This window comes from Bos indicus, chromosome 16 (assembly GCF_029378745.1).
Source record: "Bos indicus isolate NIAB-ARS_2022 breed Sahiwal x Tharparkar chromosome 16, NIAB-ARS_B.indTharparkar_mat_pri_1.0, whole genome shotgun sequence".
NCBI classification, from domain to species: Eukaryota; Metazoa; Chordata; class Mammalia; order Artiodactyla; family Bovidae; genus Bos; species Bos indicus.
This window is the reverse complement of record NC_091775.1, coordinates 8,206,285-8,215,434: the sequence shown is the minus strand read 5'-3', so window position 1 is coordinate 8,215,434 and position 9,150 is coordinate 8,206,285. Positions and strand designations below refer to the sequence as shown.

The window sequence follows — 9,150 nt, the reverse complement described above, 5'->3', positions numbered from 1 at the left end:
GCCTACAAGTGAGCCCCCTACAGGGAATTTGCTTTGAATCTGAGTGTTCATCTTACTATTTTAATGTTCACAAGCACTCTCCCAATCCCTGGCCTAGGTTCAAGAGCCCCAGGTATACCTATATATGAATGATCTCATCAGGGCATCAAATTGTCTACAATAGAGAAAAACCTGAAGAGGCAATTAATTACCTTTTCCTTGTCTTTGGAGCTATGAGAGCTGAACTTTCCAATGTAGTAGGCAGTAGTCAGATCTCCCTATCTATAATTAACATATTTCAAACAATAATTAACATATTTTTTAAAAATCACAAAAAACACACATTTGTTGATCAGAGTAGCCATATCTCCAGTGTGTCCATAACTGTTGGAATTGAAGCTTTGCAAGCTTGAATGTAAAAGCTATATTGGGCCTGTAGAAGTGTAAGGTTACAATGTGATTCTGTCAGCATCTCTCTCTCATATGAAATTTTGCACTGGGATCGACATCTTGTTGAAAGGCTCTGACTCCACAAACACAGGGGAGGTCTGTGAACCTGGAAGAAAGACCAGGGCGATGATGTGTGAGCCAAGCTGAGGAGGAGAAATGGGTGGGTCAACTTGTATAATAACTGTATTATTGCTCCTGGTTGTCTTTCTGCAGACTGCTTCCTGGAAAATATTAACAACAGTGATGCAGAAGAGACCTCAGGTAGGGAACAACTCTCAGGTGGGGTTAACAGGGAGAGGGTTCCAGGACCACTTGAGTTACACTTAACTCTTAGGAGATGAAGGAAGGTGAATATCAACTGAGGAAGTAGAAGGAAATATGCGTAGACTTTTTATTTGTTATTTTCATATTTTAATGATTTTATAGACCCATGTGATCATGTGCTATATCGTGCTGTGCTTCAAGACATCTCTTTTTGTTTGTCCATTTAAAAATCTCCTTTCCGACAAGACTACTCTTTCCTTGTCCTTTCACTGCTAAATGTGAAAGCTTGGCTTCTGGTCAATACCTGCAGGGTTTTATGTACAAGGAACTTTGGCTTTTTGTTTAAATTCTCCTATGACGGCCACATGCTATGAACACAAAATTCTCACGGTCACTTGACACTGGAGACCAAGTTCTGGCAGTGAGTGTCAGGTGGTGGGTGACATGTGAACCCATCTCCCTCTGCATTTTCAGGACTTGTGGTTTCCCTTCATATTTGTCCTCACTGTTTGTTCCTTGTATGAAGGGTGCTCTTAGGGTTGGATGAGTCAAAGCTCATGTGCTCTGGTGTCCCTGCCTGGGCTGAGTCTCCTGGAGCTCATCTCAGCACCACACCTCCCCAAGGATGCTGTGTTGCATGAGAGCAGTCCATGTGCAGCTGCCCCTAGAGACCAGCATGTCCACAGATTCTAGAGACTGTGAAGGGGCTGCTGGCTTTCTTTACACATTTGCTCTAGCAGTCCTGCTGACCTGGTCTCCTGGGACTGACCAGACCTAGGTCAGAGACTCAGAGCAGCAGGACCCGGGGTGACTGCTCCCCTTAGAACCACTACTCCCTCCAGACCAAAGCTCCAGGTGGTTTTGATCACCATCTTTGCACACTCCTCAACTCATTTGTTTACCTTTTATTTTTTTGTTTGTTTTGCATTTGAGCTTTGGGATTTTCTGATATATTTTGAGTATGAGCTCCTAATGTGATATATGGTTTGCAATTTTTCTGTAGGTTAACTTTTCATCCTACTGATTGTTGAAGAGACTACCCTTTCCCTATTTTGTTGTCTTAGAACCTTCATAAATTTTATTTCACCTTGTATCCATGAGTTTACTTGTTTGTTTGCTTTTTATTCTGGTATTTAGGGCTATGCATCTATTTCTATGTCAGTATCATACAGCTTTGATTCCAGTAACTTTGTAATGTGTTTTGAAGTCAAGAGGTGAGAAACTTTGATCTTTGTTCTCAAGATCATTTTGTCTATTTGGAGTTCTTTGTGGTTCCATACATATTTTTGGAATTGTTTTTTCTATTTCTATGAAAATGACATTAATATTTTGATTGGTGTTGCAATGATTCTTTACTTAGGTTTAGGTACTGCAGAAATGTCAATAGTACTAAGTCTCCAGTCTATGAGCATGGAATGTCATGTCAATTCCTCATCCTTGAGTCACTCTCTCAGTGTGGCGTGTAGCGTTCAGTGTGCTGTTCGTGTCTCTCTGAAGGCCCTGTATCCCTCCTTCCCTGATCTCAGAGTCAGTGGTGGAGGGATGGGCTTGTGAGGAGACACAGTGTCTCTCCCTTCCTCCTCACCTCTTCTCTGATGATATTCAGCACAGGTGCCCTGGGCCCTGTATCCATACCTGTTCCCTCAAGAGGAATACCTGCTGGGAATTCCTCTAAGATTTGGGTGTTGACATTGCTGTTTCAGTGTCCCAACGGCTCATGAGTACCTGGGATGTGTGCATGAGCCCAGGAAATACCTACAAATGAATCATCAAATCAAGCCAGTCGGATGCTCTACAGAAACTGTTGGGGTACAATTCACAGGCCTGCAAGTCCTGTGCTTATCTAGACTTGAGACCAAAGAAAGATCCCAGAGTTGACAGAGATATCAAAGGTTTAATAGATGGGATGATTTCCATGTCTGAAGTAAAAGGATCCTGGAGAGACACCCACTGTGGATAGCAGGGGACAGACAGAAGACAGCAGCTGCAGCATTCTTCACTCGGGGGGATTGGGAGTCTACCAGTTACAGTGGGAATGAACAGCAGGTTGGCTCCTTGGTTAAATTGGTTACCATGGAAACCAGTAGAGCATCACATCCCTCTCTTAGCCCCTCAGGCTAAATACTTTCATGGGGCTGAAGTCTTGTCTTTGTTAATCTATCAGCAAACAGCCATCTTGAAATGGCCAGAAATTGCAGAGGAAATAATCAGGAGAGGGAAAATAACAGAGGGTTGGTAACATCCTATATATAGCCTTGCATGCTCAGTCACTCAGTTTTGTCTGACCCTTTGAGATCCCATGGACCCATATCCCACCAGGCTCCTCTGTCCATGTATTCTCCAGGGAAGAATATTAAAGTGGTTCACCATATCCTCCTCCAAAGCCTCTTCCCAACCCAGGGATTCAAACCATGTGTCCTCTATTGGCAGGCAGATTCTTTACTACTGAGCCACCTGGGAAGCCCTACACCCTCCCTTGTAACAAAGTCCCCTGGCATTCCAAAAACTATTCTACCACAATTTATCAGAAGTGTTAGAACAAGTGGTACTGATCTCAAGATTCATTCAATCTTCCCTGGTGACTCAGACAGTAAAGAATTCGCCTGCAATGCAGGAGACCTGGATTTGAAACTTGGGTCAGGAAGATCCCCTAAAGAAGGAAATGACCACCCATTCCAGTGTTCTTGCCTGGAGAAATCCATGACAGAGGGGCCTGGTGGGCTACAGTTCATAGGGTCACAAATTGTTGAACATGACTCAGTGACTAAGCACATGCACGTGTATAAACGGATATAGTGGTTGTTGTGTGTTATAGTGTGGTAGCCACTAGCCAGATGTGACTGTTATAATTTGCTTAAAGGCATGTTTTACAGGTGTCAAAAACACTTGGAATTTCAGGTTGGTTAGCATGAAGGTGAGAAGTCTAATGGGCGTGTAGAAGTGAGAGGTTGGAATTCACTCTTTCACCGTCTGTATCTTTAGGTTTGCAACTGAGATCAGTGTCTTATTGAAGGACTCTGACTGCACAGAGCACAGATGACTGCCATCTGCTATCCATGGTGAAGTGTCTTTCTAGTATCCTAGGAAAAAGTTCAGGGTGATGCTGTGAGAGCCAGCAGGGCCTCAACTGGGGCAAAAGTGGGTGGGTCGCTCATCTAATCACCTTGTTGCTCCTGGTTGTGTTCCTATGGCATGTGTTGTGGAGAGCATTTGGTGCAGTGATGAGGAAGGGGACACGGGCAGGAAACAATATTCAGTTGGGATCTGATGGGAGAGGCTTCCTGGAACTTTAGGGTTAAATACCCTGCTTGGAGCCTAAGGAAGGTGAACATGAAATTAGGAAGAAGGAACTCTGTGTACAGTTCTGACTTACTATTTTCATATTTTCATATGATAGAGAAATCGTGTCCTGGACTTGCATTGTCCTCTGTTTATAAACACCTTTTGTTCCTTTACTCTTCAAAAATTATTTTGCCCATAAGAGCTGCTCTTTTCTGCTTTTCTACTAGTATGGAAGCCTGGTCTCTGGTCAGCACATCTCGGGTATTGTGCACTGAAGTCTGTTTTCTATTTCATGTTGAACTATGATGGCCATATCCTAGTGGGCACAAAACTCTCATTGCCACTTGACACTGGAAACCTGGTACTTGTAGCTCATGTGAGGTAGTGTGTGAGATGTGAACTCTCTCCTCCTGAGCTTTCAGGACTTGTGACTTCCCCTCATGTTTGCCTTCACTGTTAATTCCTCATGTAGAGGTCGCTCCCAGGGGTGGATGAGTCACAGCACACAGGTCCTAGTGTCCCTCTCTGGACTCGGTCTCCTTGGGCTCAACTCAGCCTCCGCACCAGCCAAGGCTGATGTGCTTCCATGTGAGAAGTCCACGTCCAGCTGCTCCTAGAGACCCTCCATGGCTGCAGATTCTAGAGTCTGTGAAGGGGCCACGGGGCTTCTTCACACAGTTGCTTTCACAGCCCTGCTGACCTGCTCTCCTGGGATTGAGCAGTCCCAGGGCAGCAGGTCCTGGGGTCACTTCTGCTCTCATAACCCACTGCTGCATCCACAGAGTCCTGCCCCTTCTTCCCAGTCCCAGGCCTGCCCCATCCTCTGTCCTTTCCTTACACCTTCCCAGGTTTCATCCCTCCAATTTTCCAAGTCTCAGTGCAAACCCGGAATCTACCAGGTGTTTATAGAGGACCCTTGCCACAGCATTCTGGCTAAATGAAACTGGAAGCGTTTGCCTCTGTCCTCTCTAAGGGTTTGGGAAACTTGAGGTGTTGCTCTGAACATTAAGCATCTCCCAGATACCTCAGGTCACCCCAGTCAACGGGAGAATCTCTGTTGTGTGGAATTTTTGTCCTTCCCTCCCACAGGGGTCAAAACACTCTCAGATCCATGCCAAGTCCTCCCTGGGAGGGATGGATTGGTTAATTCAATATGGGCTGATTGGAGATGTTGATCATACACCCATGGTCCTTCTTCCAATGTGCCCCTGTTGGAGAACTCTAGGGTTGGTGGAGGTTCAAGGAGGAAGGAAAGGACCAGGGACAAGAGGAGAGAAATGAGGAAAGAAGAGAGAGGAAATAGTGGGAGAAAGAGGCAAGCGAGGTCATGGGCAGAGAAGCATGGAGACAGTGACCGCCTGGAGGAGGAACAGGTTGTCACGGCCTCATTTGTGGTCACATGTAGACAATTTGAGGGTGGCAACAGGATGTTGGAGGTCAGAGACCCACTTTTTCATTGCAGAGATGAAACTCTGAGGCCCTGGGAGGTCCTTGAGGCAAGTACACCAGGGGTCCCAACGCCAGGCTGTGAGGAGCACCAGGGTCCCCTGGTCATATCCTGACTCTAAGTCTCCCATTTGCTTTCCCACAGCCTCTCCATATGACTGCTGCCCTCAGACACCAGACGAGTACATGGCAGATGATGAAGATTCAGAGACAGTGAGCAAGAATACTGAGGTCATTTATTTCTTCTTCCATATCTTTCAAAAATTTTATCTTTCTCTGATCCATAGACTCTTCCTTGTAACCCTTCCCCATCTCCTCTTTCCAACTTTTTGTGATTAACCTTCTGGAGGACTTGGTGTCTTGTAGGCACTTAGGGTTCTGGAAGCTTATATAAAATCTATGAAATCTGTCTGCAGCCCTCTTCCCCCATTTTCTTAGCATTGCCCTGGCTCCTGACCTCACGTCTACACCCTTGAACCTGGCTTTGTCACCATGAGTGGCCTGAGCAGGAGTTGAGGCTGTAGTCAGCAGGGCTGGACCCACAAAGCTGAAGGAGCCCCATGAAGTCTGCACTGCCCTGAGCTACTCCATATGATTGCTTTCCTGCTCTGGGACCTGCCTGACTGATCTCTTCTTTCCAGATGTCAGACAACTCTCTAATCAGCTCTTTGGAGAATGGCAAAAATGTCATCAGTGATGATGAAAAAGACCAGGAGGAAGTGTGAACGTGGGGCCCGAGTTGAAAAGGTGAGGCAGACGAGGGCATGTGTCTCCATCATGACCCCAGCTCACTTGGTGCTTCAGAAACATGAGCAAAAACCCTGGGGTCTGCTGCTGAGTGTGACCACAAAAGTGGAGACAAGAGGGTGGTAACAATCCGCACTGATGAGTGGAGGATGCCCTTAGCACGTCTCCCCAGGGCACAGGTCCCATCCACAGACATCCCCGAGGTTGCTGGGCTGGCTCCTCTGGCAGCTCTTACATTTGCAGGGAGGCTGGGGGCACTGTGGGTCCACTGTGTGCAGTCCAGGAGCTGCTGTTCCAGCGTGTTCTTTTTGAAGATCCCCACTGGGGGCTTCCTCATCTCCCTCTGCAGGACCCAGCTCTGCCCTCCAACACCCCAAAGGCAGCAGGGGGAATCCCTAGTTCATCACCAGCTGCAGAGAGAGGTTCGGGTGGCCCCACCCTCCCCAGTCCTGGGCTCCAGGGAACAGAGTGAAAGAGACACGGGCGCCCAGAGCTCGTGCAGTCAGGGAGTCACCTGGCAGCTCTGCCTCCCTGTGTGTGCTCCCTGGCCCTGAGAGTCCCAGCGAGCCTGGGGGTGTCTGAGTCTGGGGTCCCTCAGGATCTGGAACCCTGGGGTCCTGGGTCAGCTCAGGTACCTTTTCTTAACCTGAAGTTAGTGGTTGTGTAGATTCTTCTGTGTATGTGTCCAATTCCAACTTAAGAATCACCAGAAATCAACTCAGTGCCGTGTGCACTTGGGATGGTGGTGCTGGTGGTAAAGAACCCACTTGCCAATGCAGGAGACACAGGAGACTCGGGTTCAACTTCTGGGTAGGGAAGATAGACTGGAGAAGGTAATGGCAACCCACTCCAGTATTCTTTCCTGGAGAATCCCAGTGACTGAGGAGCCTGGTGGGCTATCATCCATAAGGTTGCACAGACTCGAACATGACTGAAATGACTGAGCAGCATACTTGGGATAAGTGGCAGGATTTAACTTACTCATGTTCCTTTTTTTTTTTTTTTCCAATTCTGTCCTTAGTAACATATCTTGTTTTATTACTGTTTAAAAAGCAGTGTCTTCTCTCAAATTTTAATGTTGTAATATGCTAAACAAATAAAATGTACCTTTATATTATAACAACATAATAACAATTTAAAATCATAAACCTCAGGAGAGTTTGGCTGGGGGTTAGAAATGATTATTCAGGAAAATAGAGACCCTATGTGTCTGTCCATTTCCAATGCTCAGGTCTCAGGAGCAGTTGTATTGAGTGTAGGATGGGTGAACAGGTTCTCCTACCCACTGTGTCATCTGATCCCTGCTCCTCCCAGGGCCTAGAGGGAAGGGGGGCCCAAGCTTTTAGTCCTGAATCCGAGTCCCCTGTTCTTCCACCTGAGTCTCACTGTCCAGGGGACCCATCAGTTGAACATTGCTGGCCAGATGCTCAGGTGTACTTGCTCCTGTGGGGCATTTTTAAATGCTTCCCACTCACAGACAACACCCTCAACAAAGAGCAGCAAAAAGACCCAGCGCCCTGAAGATCTGAGCCCCAAAGCCAAGTCTAGATCCTGGGAAGTCTTCTGGGTCCTGCTCACCCTCCCCAGGGAGCCTTCCTCCGTCTGACTCTGCACCTCCCAGGGACTCCATCACCTGTGTTGTCATTGCAGGCTCTCATCTGAATCCCTGAAGACCTGGATCTAGACCCCATCCTGGACCCCAGAGGCGGTGGAGCCCACACAGCACGAGGAGCCTCATTTGGATCAGATTAGGGGAGGCCTCATTGCTTCTTTCCTGATGGCCCTCATTTAGTACAGCTTCAGTTGTTTTGTTGTATAGATTTAGTATTAGTTTTATCTAGTTTTATCTACAAGTTCTGTATGTATTTGTATGTTCAATGTTTATAGGTAAGGTTTTTCATTAAAGTTTTAAAATCTGTTATTTTTACAAAGTATTTGTTTGTAAAACACACATGTATAGAATAGCAACCTCAGCAGAGGTAGAACTTAATGAATTGTCGTGAGCCAGTCACCCTAGCCTCTGCTACTAGGGTCACTGCTCCTTTCACTCAACTCAGTCTTCTTTGAGAAAGGAACTACAGATTTAGTCCTTACATCTGTCCAGGGTCACCAGCTTCCTCTGCTTCCTTTAAATAGTCCCCCTGGCTTGATTTACTGAAGTGTGTCTTGCTCTTTTCGTTAATCTGAACAAACTGTCAACAAGATAGCTGTGCACTTTCCTGGCAGAGGTCTGACTATCTTGAGTCTGAAAGCATCAGAATCTAATTCAGGATGCACACTTGGGGTCTCCGTATCAGTGAATCCATGAAAAGTGTGTTTGAAACAGACAGAAGAGCCACAGCGTCAGGCCCTGGCTGCGATTCAAAGACTACAGGCTAGTCATCTGCCCTGGAGCCTCGAGAGAACCCTGCTCCTCTGATGTTGCAAAGGAGGCTGCAGAGACCCCACGCTGAGCAGAGCCTGTGGCAGATTCAGGGGTCCTACAGCATCAGTCAGGGGCCTTTCAGACTTGATGTTGATCCCATGCAGCTTCTCACTACCCATCCTTTATTTTGTATTTTTTAAATTAATTTTATTGCAAAATAGTTACTTGATAGAGCTGTGTTAGTTTCTACTGTACAGAAAAATGAATCAGCATATATGTATGTGTGGGTATATATATGTGTGTATGTATATATATATATGTATGTGTGTGTGTGTGTGTGTGTATATATATGTATGTGTGTGTGTGTATATATATGTGTGTGTGTTAGCAAAGCTCTGTGAGTTTAGCTCATAGTGTGACTGGGAGAATGAATCTCATTAATCTCCATTCCTCACTATTCACCTAATGCCATATGTGTGTGTGTGTGTGTGTGTGTGTATGTGTGTGTGTATATATGTATATGTATATATATATATATATATATATTTGTGTGTGTGTGTGTATATATATCTGTGTGTGTATATATATATAAATGTGTGTGTATCAATGCCAAAGAA

General features: G+C 45.9%; 1 long non-coding RNA gene across 1 annotated transcript; it reads left to right on the top strand.

Annotated features, from left to right (window-relative positions):
* Positions 1-644: 644 nt before the first annotated feature.
* Positions 645-8,085, top strand: LOC139176325 (uncharacterized). Its single transcript, XR_011560727.1, has 3 exons — positions 645-5,652; positions 6,063-6,168; positions 7,819-8,085. It is a non-coding gene; the product is annotated as an uncharacterized lncRNA (long non-coding RNA).
* The last annotated feature ends 1,065 nt before the right edge of the window (positions 8,086-9,150 follow it).